This window comes from Seriola dumerili, unplaced genomic scaffold (assembly GCF_002260705.1).
Source record: "Seriola dumerili isolate Sdu_G_001 unplaced genomic scaffold, Sdu_1.0 BDQW01001299.1, whole genome shotgun sequence".
NCBI classification, from domain to species: Eukaryota; Metazoa; Chordata; class Actinopteri; order Carangiformes; family Carangidae; genus Seriola; species Seriola dumerili.
Genome location: NW_019175554.1, coordinates 3,358,766 through 3,386,318, shown reverse-complemented (window position 1 = coordinate 3,386,318; position 27,553 = coordinate 3,358,766). Strand labels below are relative to the sequence as shown.

Below are 27,553 nucleotides of genomic sequence, written 5' to 3'. Positions count from 1 at the left end.
ACAAAACACTTGTCTTTACCCCCTTGTCATTTTTCAACACATCAGTGACCCGTACCTTCAAGTAATCAATATCAAAGCTGTGACTAGTTGAAGCATGGAGAGGTTTGTGAGAAATGTTGCAGGGCAGCAGGATGTGTTATTTACAATTTCCTGAGTGTTCAAAATGACCTTACTGAGTCAAGTGTGAAGGCAGAGGCCACATTGTCTCTATCCTAAGGTCCTCAAAATACACAGCTTGTGTGCTAAATCTCCTTTGACTCTCCCCTTACTAAACAGACATGATATTATCTTCACTGCTGCTGTAAATACCACTTCACCTCCACACATACACACAATGCAGACTCCACTGGTTCTCATATGTGTTCTTTCTTTTTTGTTTTGACTGCTGCTTGTGAGTGGAATCGGATTCAAAAATATCTCAAACGTGTTGTTCGTCTTCTCATCAGAAACCTTCTTTTGCTAACTTCTTTGCCAATTTAATGGAAACATCTTTTTTTTTAAATGTTTTTTTCTGTCTTCAGACATAATTAAATGCAAGGTAATCCTTAAAAATAGTCACCTGCTTTAAAATCAGTAACATTTAAGCATGCTTTTGCAAGCTGTTTGTATTGAAGTTACAAAAATTATTAATTAATTCCCACCTGTTACCTTATATGATAATTGGTGCTTTTTGAATTTTACCACCAATCCTGTTTAGCACATCAACATTTGTAATAGTAACTTTAAAAAACACAGCTCTAATTACGTGTTTCTTGGCATAAAGCTCATAGTGAAGCAAGCAGCATGTCCTCTCAGAGTCAAAGTATCCACATATGGATCTCTACTGGCAATTAATGTATTACTTTATTGTGAGCTCCATCTCAAACTATTATCAGGTTTTCATTTCAGACAAAAAATGTTTTTTGGACCTGGCTTGCAGTCTGAACCAGCTGATACTTAAGTTCACCTCTTTCCTTGCTCTGCTTTAGCATGATGATGAAACACAACTTGATAATGCAAAAGCATATTTATACATCATGTTTCACCATGGTGTAAGTTGCTGTGCCTAGCTGAGATTGTATTGTGTCTTAAGTGTTGATCTTTTTATTGCCCTTGCCTGTTTATGAATTATCTTTTTGTATGTCTTCTGTGACCCTCCACACCTACACCCACCCCCACATGTAAGAGTTCATGTCTTAACTGTCCTGCTGAGACACTAAGGGAAAAATGCAACCAACACACATCTTCAAGTTGTCTTTCTACCCTAAACCAACAACAACCTAATTTTTGCATGTCAGTGTGTCAGTGTGGAAATATAGAATGGTACTTCATGGTACTGCATGAGGAGTGTGCTCTTTCTTACTATTCCCTTGTTAAATTTTCGAATAATGAGTAGGTGAATTACATAATTTAAACTGCTGACCATTTTTTCAAGTGTGGTGGTGTCCCCTAGAATCAATGAGGTGATGCATACACATCATTTTACCTCTCTTTATGGCATTAGCATGTAAATGAGTCCAAATCAGTTTCACACTCTTTGACTAAATCAGGTCACATTGGGAGGAAAGCAGGGTGGCTAAGAAAGAAAGAAACAGAGAAAAGGAAAGAACAAAAGAAACCCCTCTTCCACAGCACTTGGTAAAAAGAGAAACCCATTCATAGCTGCATTAATCATAGGTGGCACTAGGGAATCGCTCTGAGACAACATCCAAAGAGAAAGCCACTGAGAATGAGAAGCATTGAAACAACCTTACTGGATCTGTCTGAATGACATCAGTCTGCTTTCCCTTCACAATTCTGTCCTTGGTGATCTCAGTATAATTCTGATAAATCTGATCTGAAAAATCTGAGCAGATGAATGTACTTACAGTGCAGTTTTGCGTTAACTCTTCTCTACTCTTTAGTATGTTTTAATTTACTTGAATGTTAGAGTAAATCTTTGAGTAATCAGTGTGTATCAAATCAGAATCCAATATCAAATTTGCTTATCAAATCCAAATCCTTTCAAATCCCTTACTGGCTCTATTTAGGTTCCATTTTGAACATTTTTAGGTAACTAAAGTTACAAAGAAGTTTATAACTAAGTTCAAAGATTCAGTTGAGATCTCTAATTACATTTTTGTTGGCTGAGAAAACAGAAAGACCAGATTTGATTGACATGCTTATTAATTTAATGTTCACAACCTCACAAGCAGAAGAGATAAAAGATTTGAAAAGAGATAATTTAGCTTCAGAGCTTAGTGTATCTTGAACATTTTGTCAGTGTGGAACTGGATCCAAAATGAAACCCAACCCTGATATTGAGCTATATTGACTTTTGTGGTACAGTACATGTTTTTGCGGGGTACAAGAACATGAAAAATATAAACCATAAAAATAGATGCAAGCAGGAGTCCGAGGCACCAAGCCAGAGTGTATCAACCAAAATGGATTACTCATAGAGACTGTGTGGACATGCCAGTGCTGAAAGTACAAGCTACAGGAGGTGTGCCAGGTTTTGCTGACATGTCTATGAAGAGGCACATGTGATGTGTATATACACATGCGTACCACATTACTAGCAGATAAATTTTATAGGGAGTTTTAAGTTGAATCAGAGGATCTTATTTTGTTATTTTGTTATTGTAAATCCTCCTGTCACCAAACAACCATTCCTGCTCTCAATCACTTCCTCAAACTTACTCGGTTATCTGTCAGGCCAGACTACTCAGGCTTTAATCATTTTATTTAACTTTTACATTTAACTGACATTTTAATCAATGAGGTACTTTATAGATAATACATAATAGTTTTCAGAGATATAACACTTTTTGTTTAGTTAGTTTCTAGTTTGGCTTTTTTAGTTCTCAGCTTGTCTTTTGCAAACTCGTAGTATGAGTGTGCATGTACATATTTGCATGCACCTCCCAGACAGTTAATGGTAGATGACACTTTGAACTAGGATCAGTCTTCCTCCAGAATTTGCCTTTTCATGCCATAGGATTTTGAGATTAATGTAGGCCAAAGAGGAAAATGCAGCTATTCAATATTCAGAGGTTCTAATTAGGAGAAGTTTCAGAGGAACCAACCTTAACAAACAGTTGGCATTGTTAGTTTTTAGGTTGTGTGTGTGGGTTAGTGTTAGTGTGTATGCATGACCTTAATATACCCATTTTATCTACCCTCCTGCTGTGATATGAGTCATAAGATGACTCCGCTCCCTTGGTATACTGTCACTTAACTCATTACTTAGGCTTAAGATGCATACACCAAGCCAGCTCATTAGCTACCACATTTGTTTGAGGAGCAGCATGGCATTAGCATTTAGATGTGCGGAGAACCTCACCTGCTGCTGTTAATGTTGGGCTCCGCAGAGAAATTCACATCTGGTAAATTTCTTTTCTCAACAGTGAGAGTTTGCTGCTATTTCGAAGAAATAGTGTTTTCTATAAAACGCAGAGGTAAATCTATTTGCATATAAAATGCAGCATGCTGTACTTATTCAAGCATAACCATTGTGAATCAGACTGAACTTTGAATTGATTTGGAGTCTCAGTCTCTGGGCCATTATTTCTATAGCCAGACATGTTTGTTGATTGACAGCACAGATGATTGCTCATCATTTGTGTGATAAAGTTGATGGAGAGAAACCAGATGGTTGTTTTATCTATAGTGTGAAACTTCTCGGAGAAGAAAAGGGAAATGGGGGGGACCATGCAGATAAAGAAAAAAAACTAATAAAAGTTGCAAGAAAAAAGGGGAGATATGACAGCGAAAAAGAGTGCTGTGTTTCCCAATGAATTTGATTCTGTGTGTGGCTGTAACTAATCAGGACAAGAATGGTAAAAACCTTATGGATTTTTTTCACAGCCCACCGGTGCGGCAGGATTTCACCCAGTGCTTCTGATGGCAAGTCTGCCTATGACAGAAGGGTCCGTTGTCAATGTGTGTTGAGAGAAAGAGAGAAAGGGGGAGAGGGAGCAAGAGTAGGGAAAGGAGGGGCTGAGCGAACCAACGTGCTGCACACAGCTCTACAATAAAATAATATTTTACCCATTTGAAATAGTTAAAAAAAAAAAAAAAATCAATATGTGGTAGTCATTTGACTTACACAAATAAATCAGTGTATGGAAAACTGGAGCGAGAGAGAAGGGCAAAGCATAGAATATAATAGGGAAAGATATATTTGCATGCAAGTTAAAAAGTGACTTTCATTATGTTTGATCATCAGGGGATTGATTCTCACAATCAAGATCAACAGGACTAGCAACTCTTTCACTGTAAAAGAAGTTTCTTGATTCAGTGTTGATATAAACAAAATGGTTATGCTTGATGGCGCTCAATGGTGCCTTAAACCTTAATCTTAATAGAATCATAGATTTTAACTTGTGTCAACACAGGGATCATTGAAGATTTGTTGGGAATGGCATTTAGCTACAGGAAATCTACAGCAATTGTCAATGAATGGGAATGAACTGAAAAAAACAAGCACCTGGAAAAAAACATTGAATGACCCCACTTGAATGTTGGTGTTTCAAGTTGCATTGCAACACCAATGGGTTTTTTAATTGTTCAAGAGCAAAGACATTCAATTGTCATGTGATGTAACCTCAGGCTACATCCACACTACTACATTTTCAGTGTACCTCCTCAACAGATGCCTTGGACAGAGACACATTCCAGAGCCTTGGATAGCACATTAACATTAACCCTCTGACTGAAGAAAGGGTGGTAAGGTTGTCTGAGCAGACAGCCAGTCAAGCAGAGACTGATGTGCAGAGATCCATCTGTGCTGCTATGCTGTCGTGTGATCTGGTGAAGGTTCTGACACCTGAGAACCTCAGTAACACTTCAAAAAGCAGACTCAGCAGGTTCTTTTGTGCTCTTTCCCAAACCTTCTTCTCCGTTCTGGGTTATTGTTATGTAGGCCATCCTTCTGTTGCCATTATTCACTCACTTTAGAGGTGAAAGTATTGTAGCAGGAAAAATCTCCTTAGCACTGTCAAAAAGCAGCTACTGAGGATGTGGCTTCTATTTCTGGTCTCAGTCTATTGCTTGTCGTATGGATACGAGGTCAAACATGGATGATGTAACAGTACATCGGCATATTTCCAGGGCAGGTTCAGTCTTGATATATTTTCAGGAAATGTCAAAAATATATGAAGTGTCTTAGGGTGAAACTGTAAGCACTGAAATACTAAATGCACAGTAGATGCACTTACGACACTGTCAAAAAATATTTTCCACTGATTTTCTTATTGATCAACCAGTTATTTAATAATAGAATATTTTGTTATTTTTGTTAGTGAGTTCCTGTCATTTCTTATGTTCTCTGATGATACATTGCACTGTTTTGGAGCAACAATTGAATAGATCAGTACAGGAGTCGACAGGTCCGTGTCTAGGTGGCTGTGGTGATTGTCTTAATGAGTATCTTCACATGCATGTCAATATCTAATCATTACTCTGGAAACTCGATTATGTTGTTATTGAGATTGTGCCTGTAAACATAGCTTGTACACATTGGCCGTGTGCTTTGAAACCCTGATGAAATACACTGAATTTGCTGACTGAAGTATGGTTAGTGAGGACGACATTTATTGTATTTGGCTTGTTGTGTTATACTGGAGAATTTATTATGATTGGTGCATTGAATAACTACAAACATATCAGAGTACAAAGCAAAATACAAACATATGATTTGGGAAAAGACATTAGACATATAATCCTGGCTGTTATCTGGTGTCCTTTATGTATGCCTGGGTTTTAGCTATCAGTGTAAGACTTGGACACAGTGCCTAAGCTGAATGAACAGAAAAAATGATTTAGAGAGTTATCTACCGCCCTGGAGAGAGGATACTGTAGCCTATAGGCCTGGATATAAGACAATATTTTTTTCTGGAAATTAGGTTTGAAAAAGTGGTGACCGTCTTATATTTTATTATATGACAAGACAATTATGTGTTCATTACATCAGGTATTCTTTTTGAATAGAGAGAGTATGTGTAAGAGCGTTGCATTATGGGTGTTTGTAGCCTTAAAGGAGGTATTTGTAAGTTTTGCTGTTGCTACATAGCAAACATTAGCATTTTCTCACCAGTCTAGAAGAAACATTGCGAGTTCAGCATCAGACGTTATTCCTTTACTCACCAAGGTGGAAAGCAATGCCATTGTTAACTCTTGTTTCTATCCTGTCTTTTCTTCTACTGAAGTTAGCACGATAACCAGCTAGCCCCTCAGAAATAAACCAGGGAGAAACAGCAGAGGATTAGGATTGTCACAGATGGAGGCGTCAAAAAAGACAATTTGAAAAATGCTGTCAGAGAAAATGATAACACAATGATTACAGTAACTAGCTGGCTAGTGACCATGGAAACCTAGGGAAAACCCTGAATGGTAATGTGCTCAATAACAGGAAAGACATCCAGAGTTGTATATTGGAGAACTGTGAGCATTCAAATATGACTTTCAGTTCCCTAAGAGATAAGTAGACGATAAATATGGTGGTGTCTCATCTTAAATGCAGCACTGAAGACTTAAAAGGTACATACCCTTCGAGAGGGTACACAAATACACAAGGTCAAAACAATACTGAATGATGCTCACATCAGTGGGAAGGTGAAAGTTAAGTATTGCTGTCTCATAGTGTGTGTACTTAAAGAGCTGTCAATGATAGCAGGGTCCAGTCTTCTGTTTTGTTTTGCTGTTTGGGCTTACTTTAAATAGCAGAGCAAATATTCCAAATGTTCTCCTCTTCATTGTCATTTACACCACAAGCAGACCTAATTACACTAAATAAGGCACGTGCTTAAAAGCTATATCGATATGTCACACAATTTTCTAATTTAGGGAACATTTCCTTTTACTTACTGAGCAAATTCTAATATCTTTTAATCATAGGTATTTTTAATAACATACATTTCCCAACAGGTAAAGCAAAGTTTTGGGTTAGCCATGTATTCAGACAATGTTTCAGTGACATCCTGAACATCTCTAGACGCATAAACCGACAGCACTGAACATGTAGTACACTGCATTACACTAATTGCCCAAGCATGGCATCAAAGAGTTTCTTTCTGATTTCGGTTCAAGATTCAATTCAGAGGTCATAAAAAGAAGTTCCGCACCTCAGCAATAAACTCAAAAACAGTCTGTTGGTTTGGTCCTACATGCTGGAATTGGAGGCGTCTGTGCTAACCTCTGTGCCTCGGGTGTGTTAAGGCTAGCTGAAGAATACTAATGAGAGAATTAATAGAGGTCGGTTTGTACTGAATAGATAATGAATTTGAAAATAATTAAAATAATTAAATATAAGTTCTTGTGTTAGTGCTGCGGTATTACTTTATCATTGCCTTGCCAAGATGTTACACACAATAAGATGCACTATATTCTCGAATAGGATCACTGGAATAACGTTTTTTTTTATTTTATATTGACTGCCAAAGAATACTGAGACATACTAACTGGACTGTTAGCATCTAGTGGACTTTTCATTTTGTCCTCTGTTCCATCTTTAGGTGCCTTAGGTCTGCAATAGAGAAACAAGAGCTTAGTTATTGCTCTGGGACAGGACGTCACGTCAGCATGGCAGTGAGCAACCTTGTGAAATGTTGACGTTGTATTAAATGCCAGGGAACAGCTTATGCAAGGTTTTAGAGTGAACAGGGTACTATAAGCCTTTACCTGTCATGAGAGACGAGGGAGAGAGGTTTCAGATCAATGGGGATAGATCTCCTGCTGAAGATGGGCTCTGATGAACTGAGCTGTCCGTATGCATACAAGTGTGCTGTGTAGCTGTCTGCTTGCTTTTTTGTGTTTGTTTGAGGTCTGTTGACTATTATCATAATTATGCCGTTCATAACAAAAAAACATTTTTAAGAATGCAAGTCATCCCATCATATCATATTTTCCCCCTACAGATTCCAATTCAATAATACAGTTTCTGTCATTACTATCTGTCTTCTGTACAACTACAACAGTTTATAGACTGTGAAAAAATGAATAATTGATTGATTCCTAAATAATAGAGAGATCAGTTGATAATGATTGTTAGTTGAAGCCATCATTTATTTTCTTCCAGTCTTTTTTCCAGATATTAGAGCTGCAGGGATTTGTCAGTTAATTGATTTGTCAATCAACCAAAAATTAATCTGTAACTATTTGATAATCAGTAAATTGTACTGGTCATTTTTTGAGAGGAAATGCCAACTATTTGATGGTTCCAGGTTCTCAAATGTAATAATTTGCTACTTTTCCTTGCCTTGCCCTGATGTTTCCTTATAAACCAAACTACTAATCAATCAAAAAACATAATCGTCAGATTAACTGATTATAAATACTAACAACCAAGGTGTGTAAAAGAACAGATCAGGTGTCAGCTCCATGCAAAATCACATTTAGCATTTCTTGTTGCTGTGTCAAAGGGCTCAGTCATTAATGTCAAATCCCGAGCAGTCAAATCTGAAAAACTGAAAGAATAGTCCAATTAATCCATCCAGCAATTAAGAAGTCAAGAGGCCATGACTCTCTCACAGGGAGTGTTTATCCCTTCAGGATTTCTGTGTTAGGTATAGGGCTAGTGCTATGGCACCAGTAAATATGGCATTGCTGGGGGAAAGCAAAAAATGTAGATTTTGCATTCTAGCAAACTGTTGCTTTTTTGTGTGATGCTGTGTGCTACAATTTACCTGTTGAAGAATTGCACTTCTAAACATTTGGTGTATTTGATAACCTATCTGGTGTTGTCTGTATACAGTATATTTTAGTGCTAAGCCTGAAATAGGACAAAGAAGATTTCATCCATGATGCAACTACTGTGAAAAATAAGGAATGCCCTCTTTAATTGAGGATAATTATGCTAAACAGGCCTATTACCATTGTAATTTAAGAAACGGGTGTTGTTAATTCTTCTCTGTAGACTTTATGTTTTGGATTTAGTCACATCCATGTGACTTCTGCCTCTAATTTCTGAGTTGGATATTCATGGTTGATTGTTGCAGTGCAGTAAAACAACTCTTCAATACTGTGATTGGTCAGGAAAGATTAATGACATTGGCAAGGGAAGTCTGGAAAGTGGACACAGATAACAATACCATCAGTTATTAATAAAAAAAAAAAGGTTATTTATGTATCTGAATTTAGACTTTAGACTACACCATGCTGCAGGGAATGAGGCTATGCAGTTTAAAATTCCTAGATTTCTAGTAGCAGACTCAAGTATCCTTTGGGTTGGTTGTAAGTATGATCTGCTGAGTGTTTTGTCTCAAACACTGTATAGCTGCAGCGTGCTGCAGTGTGAGTTGGACCTGTGGGACCACTACAAGCCTCAGGGCTATATGCAAGTAGAGGGAAGGGAGTCATGGTGAACTACAGCAGTGGTTAGATGGGAGAGGCACCATCATTGTACCTACTTCTAATGCACATTCTCTGTCTCTGTGTCTTATGTATTTCTCATCTTGTGGGGACAGAAATCTCTTCACACGGTCACCGTGGGGACACATCCACAATCTGAAAATAAAAACTGGCTCCCAACAAGATTAATTACGCCTACGATTAAGACTTAGTTTTCGGGTTAAGGTAAAGTAAGTGATGTGGTCAAGCATGTCATGTTTTATTTTGGTGTATACCTCCAGGTATTTATTAAAAGTCAAAACAATGTTTTCAAAAGTACAGTACAAATTGCCATCAAAAATGAGAAAAAAAACATCATACAAATCTACCAAACTTTAATCCCTTGGAAGAATGAGTCAGCGAGTGTTGATCAGTTGCAGTTCACCTGTTTTGCTCCTCTCTTTATTCTCTCTCTCCAAGATTTGGCCAGATAAACCAATGAATCTCTGCTGAGGACTCAATAGCATTTAAATGGTTTTGAATTCTTCTTTAAAGCCAGCTATTTTAGAGGTAAATGTTTGAATATCTGTCTCTTTGAACAGTAATTATTGCATAACTAAGTGGAAATCTCTTGATGTGATTTTGTGTCATCTGGGAATTATGGCAGATTAGCTGTTCTGTTGTTTGGTGAATAGCTGCCACTGTTGCTGTCTTCAACACATTTTACACCTGCTTGTTTTTTTGTTTTTTTTTTACCCCCTTCTGATGGGATATATGCACTCAACACAATCCCCACTGGCTGTTGTAAAAGAGCTATCATACTGTCACCAATAGTGCGTGTGCTGCTGGTGTGTTTTCTGGTCGATCTGATCCAAGTGCTGAGAGAGGACAGCAACCTTCAGGCTGTCACAAAGGGACTCAGGCCGTGAGGATGAGATGTGACATGTGGTCTTCCCTTTGTGGCAGATGGTGAAGCCCTCCTGTCAGAGTTTCGGAAAATACAGCAGAGCTAATGTTGCTGCTTCAGGTTCGCTGTAACTGAAATCTTGTTACAGGTTTGTCACTCTGATGCAAGCAGCCACACCTCTGGCTCAAACAGTGGAGGTCTAGAAAAAATCTTAGATCTAGATGCTGATTGAAGCAGATCCAACGTAAATTTTTTTGTTATAGTTGGCTCAAGGGTTAGGTTATTTGTTTTTATTTGTTTTGTTATTTTCTGTGTACAGAATAGTGTCAGCGTGGATCTGTGGCAGGACTTGGACGGTCTATGTTCAACCCTAGCATGATGCAATTCAAATGAGTCAAATGACAGTTGCCTACAGTGTCACTCTGTGTAACCTTAACCACTATCACCTAACAATCCCATTTGTCATCACCGCCCCCCGTACCTTCTGCACATTAGGCAGGAGAAAGAGATCAAAGCTCAATCTTCATGCCGAACTGTTTGTCTTTCATGTGGGTTGTCAGTTTTATACTCAGCTTGATGTTCTCTCTCCTTTTGTGCTTTAGGTCATTGCCTGGAGCAAACAGTAGAGCTGCTCTGCCTACCTACGGATATCAGTAAGTTAGCTTTACTGTGCCTCGGCAGGTTATTACAGTATAATTCTCCACATGAAAAGTATTGCACTCCTCCCAAACTGTAGAGATAGTTTAAACTTGCCACAGGTGTAAAACTATGACCTCTGTCCAATGTTGTGTGTCTCTGTGTTGTTTTGTGTTTCTGTGTACTGGTAGCGTTCATTATTTTTCCAATGCAGTTTAGATGACGTCATACCCACTTCTGTATGAATAAGTGGGCGGCGTTTCATCTAAACTGGTTTGGAAAAACAATACAAGCGTACCGGTACACTCAGACCTGTTGCTGGGTTCTGAACACGCATAGACAAAGCAACCTCTAGGCCCTAGAGAGCTACTTAACTTTCCTCGCTTTCCACTAAGTCATGCCATTCTGGCATACAAACAAACAGTGAACAGAGGAGATGAGGAGAGAGGGTAAGGAGAAAAAGGATGGAAAAATATTGAATAAAAGGGTCAAGAGATTTATGTTGTGTGGAGGTTTATTTAGCAAGTTGTTGTTAAAGGCCACGTCAAAGCTTGTATCTATAATGTTTTTCTCAGTGTATCTGTCTGTATAGTGGAGTATTTCAAAAGCAGAACAACTCTCCTATTAAGTAATGCTGTAAAGTAATGCTGAGTAGTTTGTGAGGTTACACCAGTCCTTGCTGACATATAAATCAGTATTTTTATGCATCAGAGACCGAGTCTATCAACTGACTCAGACTTTGCTTGCGAGAACATTGTAAACATGCTGCAGTGGCTCTGCATTTTTTGTTAGTTTGGACATCACTTCATTTACTTTTGACTGATTGAGAGTTAGTGAATTTAGTAACATCAACCCACCTTGTCAACATATCCACACTACTAATGATTGTTAGTTATCTCGTGTAAATATACAAGTCACTTTGTTGATGTAGAGGTTTTCAGTCAAAAATATTGTGTTGTCAACATCACCCTGCTCTTGATAATGACCAGTAGAGGATGAGATGAAACAGAGAGGACAGAAGCAGGGAGGTTGTGTGCTGATGGAGGAGGAGAGAGAGCATCATGGGAGAACCTGACTGAAGACATAATGTACAGGGGTGGAGGAAGAGCATGCAAAAACAACGCTTGAGCACAGCGTTGTGAGCTTCTCAACACTGCCTCCCCTCATCATTTATTAATCTTCTGCTAGAATATTCATTCACCCTGGTACAGCGCCATCCTCCTAGAGAGAGAGAGAGAAATTAATAGAGCTCTGTATCATGCTGACACTCATCTGTGTATCACAACCTTTGTTTTTGTAGTCACTTGATATCACCCGTTAGCAACCTACTTCTTCCATCCATTTCCACTTGTCTTAGTACTTCATGTTTACTTTTGATTTTGACCACATCCTTCTCTGTAAAGGGATTAAAGATAGACAGGGCGGGGCTGCTTGTTCTGGATTTCAGACTATGACCCACAGTGTGGTCTTAAAGGAGCTGTGACTCCACAGCCAGATTACTGACATGAGCCTCACAACCATACTCACACTTGAGCAGCTCCGTAATCAGTCTCAAAATAGGTCCCCATCCATCTGCATGCCACTGATAGTGTTTATGGGAAATCCATAGCTGTTAAGATTCATACAGAGAACTTCAGTAGATTTGAGGAAGGCTGCGTTTTGAATTTGTTTCAGCTAGTGCAGTGCAGTGATGTGTACTCAGTCTGCCAGCTGCTATGCTTCACTTATTCTGATTAAATCCTTTGCAGATGAAGGGAAGGACAAAGAATCTGGTGGTCCCCTAACTTGTTCTAAAACATCAAAAGCCACAGAGGCTCCATTTATGTGTACAGTGATTCTGATACCACACTGTGAATGTACTGTCAACTAACCTCGAAGTCATGGTGGAATTTCATGCCATGCTATTAAGTCAGTCACATCTGTCATCACATATGCTGTGTGAAGAATCACCTGCACTTTTCCTGTCCTCTGCTCTTTTGGGGACCAAGCAGCAAAGCTGGGTAGGCTCCCATTGTGTTTCCAACTTTTCTTTTTCTTCTACCACAGGAGTCTAAGGCAGCCCCTAGAATCATATGGTAAAACATGTTGAAATTGGGCACACTGATTTGGGACACTCCCGTGATGCTTTTCACCAATTTTCCCATCTGTGCCTGAAGCGCTCTAGCGCCACCAACAGGTCAAAGTTGGAGGTGCCTTCATGCATGTAATTTTTTAACTGTATCCTCGATTTTCAAAAATGAGGTCCCATTAGATTCCTTCAATCAAGTTGAGTCCAATGCATATCATGTTAATTTCAGCCATTTTGGATTTTATGTAAACGTGTTTTTTCACTCCTCCTTGGACAAATGTTGTCCAATCTCACTAAATTTGGAACAGATGATCTTCAGACCAAGCCTCACAAAAGTTATCACATGGATTTTTGATTTTCCAAAGCCTTTGTCAGTCACAGCCAATCAAAAATGGCAGCAAAGATCCTCAGACTAAGACTGACAAGTTGTGACATGGATTTTTGATTTGCGAAAGCATTCCACCATGACAGCCTATTGAAATTGGAGGCAAAGGTGCTAAGCGAGAAATCAAGTCATATCTCAGCCATTGACTGACATGAAACTTGCTGTGACTGCTTACAACCATGCCCTTGACATAACGACATCATGTTTCCATTGCAACTCTGGCCTGCTGGTCTGCTTGACCCCTACTTAGGGATTTAAGTTATCTGAATATATAGTCTGTATTATGTGTATATGTGCACTTTATGTGTGTGCATGTGTGTGTGTGTGTGTGTGTGCATTATAATATAGCATGAAAATTCTTCTGCTCATCACTATTTAGTCAAATTTTCCAACCCACAAGCACAAAATGTATGAGGTTGCCATAAATGTATGAGGACCTCTGAGGAAACTTCGAACAAAAACAATTAAAATTTAATATTTTCTTCCGAGAAAATTGTCTCTCATACCTCTCCTCAGGTGGCAGTCCTGTCCCGTGTAGCTTAACTAAAGTGCACCGATATACTGGTGTTTACTGATAAACTATAAGCTCATAGAACCAACCTTTCTGAAAATGGTGCATTTTTTGTGATGTGAGGATTAAAATTTGACATAAAAGTGTCATCACAAACCGCATTTTAATCTTAATTTTAATCTACTCTTAATTTCAATTAGGAGTTTGCTGGTGTATTACTGATCTCCTAGAAATATGTCTGGTTGCGATCAGATTACCATATTCCAAAATATGGTAATTAATTTATTGTAAGATGATGTAGAATATTAATATTTAGGATCCTCAACAAGACTGATTGAATTCAACAATGATTAAATTTGCAGTATTTTCCAGGATAAGAACATAAAATTAACAACAACATGCACAGTTGAATGGACAGTTGAATTTAATATATTAAAAAAGTAGAGTTAGTTATCACATATTGGTTTGATGAATAAATTGCATCAGTGGTTCTTACAAGTGCTTATCATGGTGTGATGATAATATCACCACTTCGTTAGCTCCTGTAGGTCAATAAGGGAAGGTCAAAGTTCAGGGTCAAATACCAAATAATGAATATGGACCTTTGGTGATTCAGTGTCATGGTCATTGAAACTTCAGCCAGTGGACTGCAGGCTGAAGGACAGCATTTTTTCCACAACTATGCTGACCCTTAATACTTTAGCAACTAAACAGGGGAAAGTTCTGCACTGTAGTTTTAGAGCAGAGCAAAGAGACCAGATACAGAGTGATGTGATGTAAGGGGATTCAAATGAAAGCTGCAATAATCCAGATTTCATGGGATCAGTGCTGCTGTTAGCTCTTTTTGGTCAGCCATCACGGCCGAGCTCTGTCAAACCCTTCTCTGTCCTTGTTGTCTCTTATGATTCCTGGCTCCATACCCAGGGACAGTGAAGTTAGTTCTCAGTACACAACAGTGAAATGACTAAAGCAATGTATCTTCATGTTGCATTCTTTGGCAGTGATTTATTTCGCCTCCGATCTGACCTTTCGTAAAATAAATAAAAGCATGGCAGTTCTCTCAGTGAGCAATTTGTACATGCTAATGGAAAAAAAACCATCATCATCAGTGAAAACATAATCCTGCATTTCCAATGGGTTTCTTGATATAATGATATATATATATATATATATATATATACTGTATATAAATTCTTCACAGCAAACATGCATGGTCATGTTCGCTGTGACTTCAGTACAATGTCCTTTAAGGAATTCTGATTGTACTGAACCATCTGTTAATAGACCCTCAGTCTGGATAGGGCACAACCTTTCTCACACACACGCACATACACACAGACAATAAAAAACAAAAGATACAACATTAAGATTTAGGCAATGCTTGTGTTTTCAACATTATTTCTGTTTAATTGCAAATGAATATTACAAATGCTAGTTGATAAAATAATGTCCAACAAGTGTTGATAATTTTGGTCTGCACTTAGTTAAATTACTCATTGACTTTTGCTCCATATATTGTCTCATCTATTTCATAAACTTGAGAGCATAAAACATTTCAGTATCTCATTGCAACAGCCAAGAAGCCATCAAAAGCAAATAGGCAGATTCTTTTTGTGTGTAGTCTGAAATGTGTTTGTCTGCAGGGCCCAGATTTCTGGTGTGTTTGCTGTTTTCTGGGATCTGTGTCTCTGTAATCTGTACAGTCTGCAGTCTACTTTATTTGTCTGTAATTTTATATTCCACTTCCTGTTGGTTTATGCATTTGCTGTTATGTTTTTAGCTAGACTGCAAAAGCGGGCCATCTCTAGTGATTGAGTTGAGCGAATGAAGAAGTTACACCATTGGTCAGCCGAATCCCGCTGGACTGAGTGATAAGGTTATACCATTGGTTGGGTTGGCCAAATGTTGGAGTGTCCCCATTGGTTGTTTTCACTTTCAAAATGATAAGCAACTTTTTTGGACTGGACAGAGTTTAGCTGCTTTCCATAGAAGAAAGTCAGCAGTATTGGCCCACGAGCATGAGGTTGGGCTTTCCCTCTGCAGACACACCTCTCTATGCTGACTGCACAGCAGCTGACATAGACATGAATGTGCTTCTAACTTTCTCTCTGAGTGATCATTTTACAAGTAAATATAGCTGAAATCACCACACAGCCGTTGTCTTTGTGTGTCTGGTGTGTATGTGTTTGGTGATTTTGTCAGACGACATTGCGGTTAGTGGAGAGCAGCAGCTTGGAAATGGCTTGGAAGTGACTGCTGGTTAGCATGTTGTCTTAATAGGCCTCGTTTCAGTCACTATTTCACGCTTGTTCCATTTTCTGATAACAGAAACAGAAAAGCATGTAAATGAGAACACCTTTATTTTGCTGCATTATAATACTGCATATGTGAGCACAGAGTGTAAGAGAGAAGCAAACAGATAAAAGGCTAAAACTGGCTGACACAAGGCCGAATGCCAATAATCTGTGATGAGGTCCAGCCATTTACTAGGTTTTCAGCTAGTCCTGTTTATACTGCAAAAATCATTCTGTGTCTTTTAATTCAGTCACATTTTTCTACACTAATTTTTCCACATACAATAGTCCCTTTTTAATTTCCTGTCAGTATGCTGTGGCATTTTTTCCAAAACCCCCCTCCTTTCTCTGTCCCACCAAACATTTATCACACCTTTCCTTTTTACTGTGCATTCATGTATATCTTGCACAGAGAACAGAATTGGACAGGCTGTTATGCTGTTCTGCCTACATATAATTACGTTTCTAGAAATATTGCATGGAGAGGGAACATTTGGCAAGAGTTGAATGTCAGTATGTGTTAAGATGGAAGTTCCTCGCAGCAACAAAAATGTCATCACTCTCATTTAACCCAACTGACAGAGAGAGGTGAAAATTCCTTGGCTGCTGGTCACTAATTATCATTCTACTCTAAGTTTACTATATATTTGACAATATATTTAGTGTAACTATGGTCAAATGTATAGTTAATAGTAGTGTAAGTAGTAATTATATTCATCTAAAAGAAATTGACATATAAATAAACAATAAAAGCCATTTTTTAAGACAAAATACCAATCTCTGCTTCCAGCTTCACATTTGTGAGGATTTTCTTCTTTTGACTGTTTTACATGAACATAAACTTATTGTCTTTAGGTTTGGGGCTGTAAGTCTGACATAACAAGACATTTGAAGATGTAACCTTGGACTCTTGGAAATTTTGATTAGCATTTTTCATTTTTATCTGACATTTTATTGACTTAACGATTAATCAATTTACTGAGAAAATAATCTGCTGACTAGTTCCAACCCTAGCATCAAATTCATGACATCAACATCATCAACATCAGCTTACATACCTGCACTTGTCACAGAGATTGAAAACCTTTTTCACAGCAGGCTTATTGGTCAATTAGCAGCTTATGAGGCCTGTTAACAGTCTCTCAAGGTTATTTCAATCAGATGACTATGAAAAATTTAAACAAGTAACAGTCAGCCTCGCAGTTATAATAAAAGTGCCTGGCTGCACCTCGGAACCTCACCATACCTCTATTCTATTCTTTGTTCCTCTTTTTAAGTTTCCAGAGTTTGACTCATTCACTTAATAAATCAGCATAAAATTTTATGTGACCGTTTTGTGACTTTGCTCTTTCCAAGTGAGTCTTGGTAGTTTTTAATGACAAAGTGACATGAAATCCTTAGTCTCTGTAACTTCCTACTTTGACTCAGTGGGGATTCACACTGAGATAGAAGAGAAAGAGAGATGTATCTACAGATACATGTGATAAGGTCTACTCTTGGATGATGGCATGTGTTGCCTTGGCACTCACCAGGGCAAGTAGGAACAGAGCCGATGTGATGACACCAAATGTGAACAGATGTATGTTCTCCCACCTTGTCTAGGTATAACACCAAGCCAGAGCCAGTCTTGTTACCAAGCCAAAGCTCTGACTGCATTCTTGTTTGGCACAGTTTCCACTGAGCGATGTGAGTGAGATTTCCCCAAAGAAATCTAGGTTTAACAATCTTAAAATAGCTTTGAATCATACATTATTACAGCAGGCCAGCCTTCTCTGTCAAACTGCACTTGCTGCTATGATTATTGTCTCCTTGTTTTCTCCAAGCTTCCACATCTGAAAAGATTCCCCAGCCTCATTAGCATAGCTTTATAGTTGATATGAAGAGACTCACAGATGGCTTTTCTGTCTCTCAAAAGTAAATGCACTTAAAAAGAAAAAAAACCTTTGTAGATTATGCAACACACATGAATAAATGTTATATTTTGAAGTTTGAATGTATAAAGGAACACTAGCTGGGGAATGCGGAAAACATACAGAGCTGCTTCTGGGACATTAGGGCATGTATTATGTGTGTGAGTGTGGAGTGGAGGTGGGCAGATTTCAATCTTCCAGCTTGATTCTGTGTGTTTCCCTTGGGGTCAGTAAAGCGTAAAGGATGCTGGGAGGTGTGACAACCCCTTCTGAACTAGCCACTGCTTCCGGAGGATTGATGTGACAATTTCACACTCACAACCATGAACACACATGCACACAGCACACTCAGTCAGCCCGATGCAACAAACTAGAGCCACTGTGTCAACTAGCACACATTATCATTCAGATCTAAGAAACAAATACACACATACGTGCATTCGTGTAGACGCAGATAAGCGAAATGTCAGCGCAACACAGGACCAGACTGATTATCAAAACCAAGCTTCTTTGTGTCTGTCCATTTGTCTGTCTTTTGTTCTTGTCAGGAGTCATGCAGCTCCTCTGTGTGGCCAAGCAGGCGCTGTCTCTGTGATTAATCCTCAGCCTGTCAGCTGGCCAGCAGTGATACTGAAACCAAACAAAAACTCACACAAAGCTTAGCAGCGAGCACGCTCTCATGGTTTACTTTCAGGACGTACAGACGTGTGCAGGTTGGACTGGCGCATCACTGAGCAAAGCAAAGAGGAGGTGAAGCATTTTTTTTATTTTTTTCAGAGGCAAACATCGACACACGGGAAACCTGAGCAACAAGCATGCTTTTTTTTTTTCAATTTACAGTTAATTACAGTCAGCACTTTGGTGTGTTGTTTGCATGTATAGATGTGGAAAAAGACAGGCTAGGGCTGATGGAGTGTGCACTACAGTGTGTGTGTGTTAGTGTGTATTCAATTGTGATGTGAAAGCTGATGAATATTTTCCTCCTGTTTTCCCTGAGGGGTTGTGTGATTGACCGAACCCAGAAGTTATTTCATGTGCCTGCCACCAAACTGCATTAGCGGGCCCGGCTGTTACCGCTCTGCCTGTCTGTCTCTCAACAAGATAAGGGGATATTTCCTGGCCCAATATTGCTTGCTCTGTTCTGTGCTGTCACTAAATACAATGACCATCACCACATTCAATGAATATTATTAGCATTTTTCTTAGGAATCTGTCAGTGTGGAAGACAGCTTTGTGGGAGTAGAAGTACACACTGTTTTTGCCGTGGTCTGATATCTGAGCTGACTCTTGAAGAATAGAGTTGATACTGTGGTGCATTGTCCAGTCTAAATGCAATTATGAGGCAGCTGTCAAACGTCCAATATCGCCAGTCATTAACAAGAAGTCACCTGGCTCAGCAATTTCAAGCTGCTGCCGTTGTTCTGGTTTGAAAGGACCTGACAGAGGTTAAGAGAGTGAAGACTGCTGAGAAATAACTGGTGTTGATTAAAAGTTGACAAAGAATGAGGATTAGAGGCCTGAGGAGAAAGCTGTTATTGGAGAGAGGTCAATAAGAAGCAGGGCTGTGAAAGACCTCTGACTGAGGGATCAGGTGGACCATTGTGTCAGCTGGGGGAGCAATTCTCACCTTCATCTCTCCAGACTGTAAGTGACAATTCAGGACGAATGATGGGTCAGGATAGCAGACCAGTATGGGTTAGTGGTATTGTCCATTCTGCTGGCTAGCTGTTTGCTGTTTGCCAATATATATACAATATAAAATAACTACTGTTCATCCTGTGACTTTTCTTTCTACGGTTTTACTCATTCAAGGGTTGGAACTATTAATATTTTGTCTTAAATATGAATTAGGATTTTGTGGAAGCCACACTGGAGACAAAAGCCTGGATATGTAGTAAACATTATGACAGTTGTATAAATTCTTTTCTGCAGTATTATAACAGGTTCATAATTAGTCTAATTAGACCTGAGGGTCACACAATATGAAGTTTATTTATTTATATATATTTGTCACCACCTGCTGGATTTTGACAAAATTATGGTATTTGATGCATCAGCCCACTGACTTCTGTCTTGTTCAATATACTTACAAAAATGACTGCAATATAATGTACTTGTAGTACATTTATGCTGACACGATACCAGCACTTTCATACTGACACTAGAACAGTAGTTTTTATACCTCCACGCCACTCACTCACTCACTCACAAATTCATATGCTAATTATGACACAAAGTCATGACATTTTGTATCCAAATGGTCAAAGGTCAACTTCACTGTGACATCATAATGTTCTGCAAAAACACTTCTGGCCATTATTCTACGCTGTAACTGAGGAAGGAGTGATTATGACTATATTTCCTGCTACTTGACTGGTTGGCGGAGGCATACAACCGTGAGGCTATTTTTTTTTTTTCTTCGGATATACAATATTACTTTTTCCATTCGTCAAAAAACCCAAAAATCTCAATTATTAAATTTTAAAAAGGTAATACATCTATGTTATCATTATTCGCTGATGTACAGAAAAGTTGGTCAGCAGGGATAGCAAAATCAAGATTATTGACTGTGTTTAATGAATTTCATTGAAAAGATAAACTAATCAGAACCGTAGCTCATACTGCCAGCTGTACAAAAGCCTCTAATATCCCACTATTATGACTTGACCATCACAGCAACAAGTCTGGAATTCTAGTAATAAATAAAAGGTAAATCAATGTTACTGTGGCTTTTTGAAAGTGCAGTAAGACCTCACACAGGAAAATGTAGTCAGCCTAAAATGTACACTGTTAAGTCTCAGATTACTGATAGAATAAACATAATTTTGCGACAAGACTTTACAATAACAGTATCTGTTTTCCCAAGTTAGGCTTTTGTCATAACTCCATTAATGCTGATTATTTATATTACTGATTAGAAAGTTTTAGAAAAAAAGAACAAAAAACTTTTTGCTTTTCAATTTCGCTTTTCAAAACTTTTCAATCTCACTTCTCATTTCCTGAGATTTATGTACTCTGTGCTGTTTTCGTCTGGACTTGAACTCCCTCTCAGCCCCTTACCAAAATGTCCTCAGAAAGATAGTTTCAAACTGAAATTTTCCACATAACCTTAGAAAGTCGTGCACACACACACAGACAATTGACAATCCCCTTTTGAACAAAATTAAATAGTGGATGAATGTTTTCACTCCACATTTTATCAGATAGAACAAACATCCATAGTTTTTAATTAGTTGCATCTCCATAATCTTTATTATCTCCCTCCCTTTTTATTTGATTATTGGATTAGTATCTATTTATTTTGTTGTCAGATTTCAGCCTGGTAGGGAGGGAGCAGTGTGAGCGTGTCATTACATCCACATGAGTGTTAGTGTGGTATCACCAACAGTTAAAGCAGCAAGTGTAAAACAGTAAAAGCAGCCTTGATATCAGGGCTACTTTTACTGTTTTACCCCAAGTTCGTAATTTTACATATTAGAATAACTTTTTATCTGTCTCACACTCACTCATTCCCTCTCATCAGTAACCAAACCTAGTCGACAGTTTCAATTAAACCCTGTGAAATCGCCCCAGTATCTGTGTCCCTCTGGGGACATTTAGCTGTGTTTAGCTCTCTGCAAGCTGGGCTTGTCGCCAGGCAAACTTTACACAGTGTTTCATGTTCCTTCTTAAAATGTAGGCCAACCTACCCCCATGGTCCACCTGGCCAGCCTCAGAGCCCAAAGACTGTAGTGTGTGTTTGCGGATGAGTTAACCTGGGTGATTCTTTGCTCTGGTTGTATCTAGCAGCTACATTCAACAGGTTTGAAATAGGCTAACAGAGTATTATCTCCTGCTGTTCTTTATTCAGCTGATTCATTTGTTGACTTTGCCATACCAAACACACACTTTTGTATCCAAGCTTGCCTGTGGCACCTGTAGTGCACTTGGATACGGGGTGTGATCAGAAAGAATATAAGTCGTGTTAGAAGCTGTGACAATCATATCCAGTCACATTCATTATTTTGTTTCCCTGTAAACACAGGACTGTCCAGGTCATGACAGACTGACAGTTTCGCAGTCCTGTGGAGACTTTTCCTCAGAGGACACTGATAACTGTCTGGGACGTGCAGAGTTTCAAATGTGTATACAGCAGCTTAATTATCCTGCCAAGAGCAGATCTCTTTTCAAATTAAATTAATGTTTGTGGACATGTTGAGGATCCTACAGTCATTATGTTTTCTGTATGTTTAATTCACGTTGCAGTGATCCATATGATAACCATCTGCAGTTCAATACCACATCCCTGCCATATATGAAATGAAAGTAGAAGCACCACTATAAAATGTAATCTACATAATGTCTATTACATTAAGCTCATATCTACATGTATTGCTCGTTGCACAAAATTTTACCAGCGTATGTCATGGCTATTTGTGTCTTAACAGTGTGCAACATCACTCCAATTGTAGAGTGCAGGTGAAACAGATACCTGCTGTCTTCAGACAGCTTTAAAGAGAGTAAAGGAAAGTCCTTCAGTGTAGGCTACCACCGCGGCCCTCCCCCCACTTGGGTTCAGGGCAAATCACCAAGATACTAAAACTGTTGAACAAATAACCTCAGTGCCCCCAAGCGGTTTGTGTTTCGCATCCTGAGCCAATAGCAAAGTAGGGGCCTAAGATTCTAAAGCTATGCTAGCTGCTCTCTGAAGCTGCACTTATACACAGCGGCGCTTTGCGCTAAATGATAAGATCAACATGCTAACATGCTCATAATGACAATGCAAACATTGTTTAGCAGGTGTAATGAAATCAGGTACCAAGTTCACCATCTGGGTTTAGTGTGTTAGCATGCTAATATGTGTTAAGTAACACTAAACACAGAATACAGCTGAGCCTGATGGGAATGTCATTAATTTTGCAGGTATTTGGTCATAAACAAAATTATTTGATAAATTAAAATTTCACCCCTATGATGGTTCCAGAGGAATTTGGGGGGGGGGGGACTGACTGTCATTGCCCTCCCTAGATAAAAAAAAAAAAAAAAAAACACCAAACATAATTGGAAAAACAAACAACAACAAAGCAAAAGAACAGCAACAGTTTCTATATACACCTCTTTGTTTTCCAACTTAATGTTCATAATATCTTTAGCTTTATCCAGGTCTGGGGAGGGTCTCCCCTTTAGTCTTGTCTTGGATCCTATTTTACATCACTGTGAATGTGTATGGACACTTGTTGTTTGCGTTCTTGAAACTAAAAAATGTCCAATGATGCTGAGCCACTTAAAAAGGAAAATATGTGTCTGGTGGATTCATTCTGCCTTCATCTGTTGTGTGGGAGCAAATTTACTTAACATCAAAAGTGATTCTGTTTCCTTTTCAAAACTGCTAAAAAAAAACCCAAAAAAAACGGCTGGATAACCACAGTTGTATTGTTTGAATGGTGTGTGTATGCATGTGTTTGTTCTGTAGAAAGGGTTATTTGATGATTGGCTGAGACGGTCCTCCTCTGAGAGACTGCACTGGAAAACAAAGAGTTACCATGGTAACAGTCAAGGGTGAAGGAGGAGGGTGTGTCTGTGGTGTTGTGCTTGAAGTGGCGAGATGGACATTGGCAGGCAGACTTGTGGGGGAGCAAGCGATGCGTTCTGTGGTCCTGTGCCATTCGTGCAGCTCCCCAAGTCTCTGCTTTCCTTCTCCTTCCTGTCTCCCGCATCGCTCTCTTGTTGTCGTCCTGAAGTGAGTAGGAGGCTGTAAGGAGAACAAACGCTGAATCTCAATGAGACAGCTGAGAGGAAACTCATTTTCTCTCTCTGTCTCTCTCTCTCATAGTGCTTTTATTCTTTACTTACAAGCCGCATTACAGCATGGTCAGGTTATTACACAATTTATCAACATACTATATGTTTAATGATGTGGAAATATTGTAGGGGTAGTTTAATTTGTTATACAGTTAAATGTTTACAAGATCACGTGATCAGACCCTAATAAAGATGACAGACGATTGGCAGCAGTGATTATTTCATGGACCATCGAATATTTTATATGCTTGGTGTCTCAGACAATCAGATTCTTTCCATCATGCTTGGATGTGCTCCTTAGTTTCTAACAGATGCTTCATTAATATGATACATTAGGAAATGGGTATATTGCAGTTGGGCTACCTCCAGTGGAAGAGAATTCAGTAGGGCCATTTTGGTTAATAGTGGAAATTTCAGTTAAATGGACCAAGGCTTGCTTCTTTCCCAGTTTGGGCTCTGTCAGAATAATTCTAAACCCAAATAGTTGATGTCTTACATTTTTAATAGTCTGGCAGACACAGTGTCTCTCTGCTGCAGATTAAAAGAGTCCTTTCCCCATCCAGAATGAATACAGTAAATAAAACTGAATTTATTGTTTGATAATGAGCCATGTAATGGAGGCAGGATGTGGTCTAAGTTGGATGTGATCATTGTGACAAAAGACTGATTCAGACCTGGTGTCACACTTCTTTTTTTACTAACAGATGCCAGGTCCTGTGGTTGACTCATATTTGTTGTTGTTGACTGTTTGGGACGAAATGCAAATGCACTACACTCACAGAAGTGATTATAGAGAGTTTTGACACTGTGACTGATTTATATAAATATTTTAGACAAATCTGTTGCTCTATCTCTTAATTCATACTGTTCACCATTTTAATTGACTATTCTACTTGTATGGTGGCCCCTAAGAACAAAGGATGTACAGTACAAGAGTGAAAGCATAAACTGTGAGGCAAACGTAGGTGCTGGTAACATCATCATTTTGTAATACTTTCAATTGGCTGCAGACTACCCCAGCATGCCTTGAGTGAGAAGCAGAACAGCAGTGACTTCAGGATAGCCACAGCTGATGCTGAACACCTGCCAAAGCGCTGTGGGCCTTTGGAGACCCTATATTATATGATTTACACCTAACCCAATACTAATATGATGTCTAATATGAATTTATATCAGCCATAAAGAATTTCATATTAAATGTGGTTTAACTGAATTTGGATGAGTTTATTCTCCATTACATCCCTGCAGATCCATAAAGAAAAGGAACAGCTATAACAGATGTGTATTTATCCAGGCATTTTTGTGTGTTATCAGTTTTTTAAAAGCAAGAAATTGTAAGTTCTGTACATATTTTTATCTTTAAGTGTGAGTGTGTGTCTGTTTGTGTGGGAGAGAGAGAGAGAGAGAGCACCAAGCAGAAAGGACACTTCAAGTGAAACAGCAATTTTCTCTGTAGCAGCAGGTAGCCAGGTCTTCATTTAAAAAAGATATGAAATAGTGAAGATTCTTTCTCTCCATTCCCACTTTCTCTCTCAAAACTCACAGTGAACTCCTCCATATCCCATCCCTGTTTGTCTGCTTTTAACTTTAAATACAGCACTCAGGTCTCAATTTTTCCTTTCATTGTGAAAATTGAGTAACAAACACAGGTGAGATTTAACTCCAAAACCAGTGACGATGTATAATGTAATGATATAGACCACAATAACTGAACATATAGGCACCCACAGAATCATAGCAGAGTGTATTATTGCAAGTGCTAACAGTTAAAAGTTGTACAATTGTATGTAGAATTTTGATGGATTTTGTGCTTGTTTCATGCATATTACATCAACCTATTAGGTTTCAAACAAAGGAACAATTTTTATATCACGAAATATAATTACTTGAATCCTTACAGACCCTACCATTTTCTTACTAAAGTCATTAAAAGGTGATGTGAGGCCAAGGGTAAACAACTGATAGCAGAGATCAACAATTACTGTTTAACTGGAGAGTTTTTTTCAGAGCAAAGGCTCATAAATATTGCTTTTATATTCCTTATGGTCACTTGTAGCTTATGTTTGGTTACTTTGGTAATCAATTCTGCCGGATTCTGTCAAAGCCACAAGTAGCAGAATCCATTCGCCTTATTAGTATTATAATAGAAGGCTATGTAAACTAATGACTGCAACTTTAAAAAAAAAAAAAAAAAAGCAGTGGTCCAAATGATAATAGTGTTTTCAAGTCTACTGTTGAAATGAGCAGAAACTCATTAACCAAACTAGATTTATTTTTAGACAACCTGTGTTTAGAAAACTCTTTGTGTATTATATATGTCAGGAACCTGGATGTCAAAGTCTTGGTGACACCTGTTACCTGGCTAGACCTCAGACAAAAAAATGAAAGAAAGTATAAAAGACAGAAAAAGCATCAGAGACAGAGCAGAAAATGCCACATGAAAGTTTGAGCCTCACCGGCTGGAAAAGAAGCTGTGATTCATACATCACGCAGAAAAAAAAATCGAGGTATTTTGCAGTATATGCAGAGAATTTCTCAGTTTTATAGAAACATCAGAAGAATCATCATGTAGGTTAAACAAACCAGAAAAAAAAGTCAAATATAGACCGAGCAAGACTCAGGGGTCAGTAACTTTGAGAGGCCAGTGGTCCAGCTAGCGCTGCAGCTAATAAAGTTTACCATTGTGGCAACTGCAATTGCCTTTTGCTTATAGGATGCATCAGTACTGAAATGAACTTGAAACAACAGAGAACATGGTGCTCCATCTTTCCAGTAAGCTACTGCCCCCTCTCCCACTCCTCCACAGAGCTCACATATAGTCCCATTTTGCCGTTAAATGACAAGCAAGACTGATGAACAATAAACAGTTGAGCCTGCAGAAAACATGTCAAAAAATTAGGCTTTGGAAATTGATTTCTGTGATCAGTGACTAAAATGATCAGAGCAGCAGCTTGTCTCAACACAAAACATGTTTGGAGCTAGAATTTTATAATGAATAGACCATGAAAAATACAGAGATTAATATTTCATAGTATCACTTTAAAAAATGAAATTAGAAGAAAATAAAGAAAATAGCCATATCTGAATGTGGTTTAGGTTTGCACAAGATTTCAAATTAATATTATATTATTATGATATATTAATTGAAATTGATATCACAACATTAATAACACATTTTTGTGCTTTTTGTTAATTTTGTATGTTCACATCACCATGATAGGATTCCAGTGAAAGCTGATAAATGATATCATAAATTAATTATTGCCCAGCCCTGGAAGAAACACAGTTTTTCTGGGGAACATTAAAAAAGTAGATGTGTCAGAGATTGGTTATTGCTGTTTCATGTTTTCACGCCTACACGCACCTGAAATGTTGGAGACCTCAGTGACTTTGATCATTACTTCCCCACACCCTAATAGTCTTTATTAATTCATATGCTAATAGTTCATTGGAGATACTTATTTCTGCCTTACTGCAGTTAAAGAAGACTTAAATTGCTATGTTAGAGTTATGTCTGATACTCGTCTGTCTTCATGGTTCTTTCCTGCTGTCATCAGTCCTGTCCTCTCGTCTTCTTCTTTTTCTTCTTCTCTGTTGAAGTCTGATTGTCTAATGCACTGGTGTGAACAGAGGTCATAACTTAGAATTCAAGGCAGTGAGACATTAGTATTCCAGAGGCCCACACTCTGACCGAGCCATCTGCTGTTTTCGGACAGACTCGCCCTCTGTCCTCTCCTCAGCCTTGCTTTTAGGCCCATACACACACACACACA

The 27,553-nt window shown here is 38.5% G+C and overlaps 1 protein-coding gene across 1 annotated transcript in view; it reads left to right on the top strand.

Annotated features, from left to right (window-relative positions):
• apba2 (amyloid beta precursor protein binding family A member 2) overlaps positions 1-27,553 on the top strand; it is a 64,001-nt gene that overhangs the window by 5,511 nt on the left and 30,937 nt on the right. Inside the window, exon 2 of the mRNA XM_022767902.1 lies at positions 10,798-10,848. The gene's annotated coding sequence lies outside the window, so the exon portion shown is untranslated. The remainder of the gene's footprint in view (positions 1-10,797; positions 10,849-27,553) is intronic.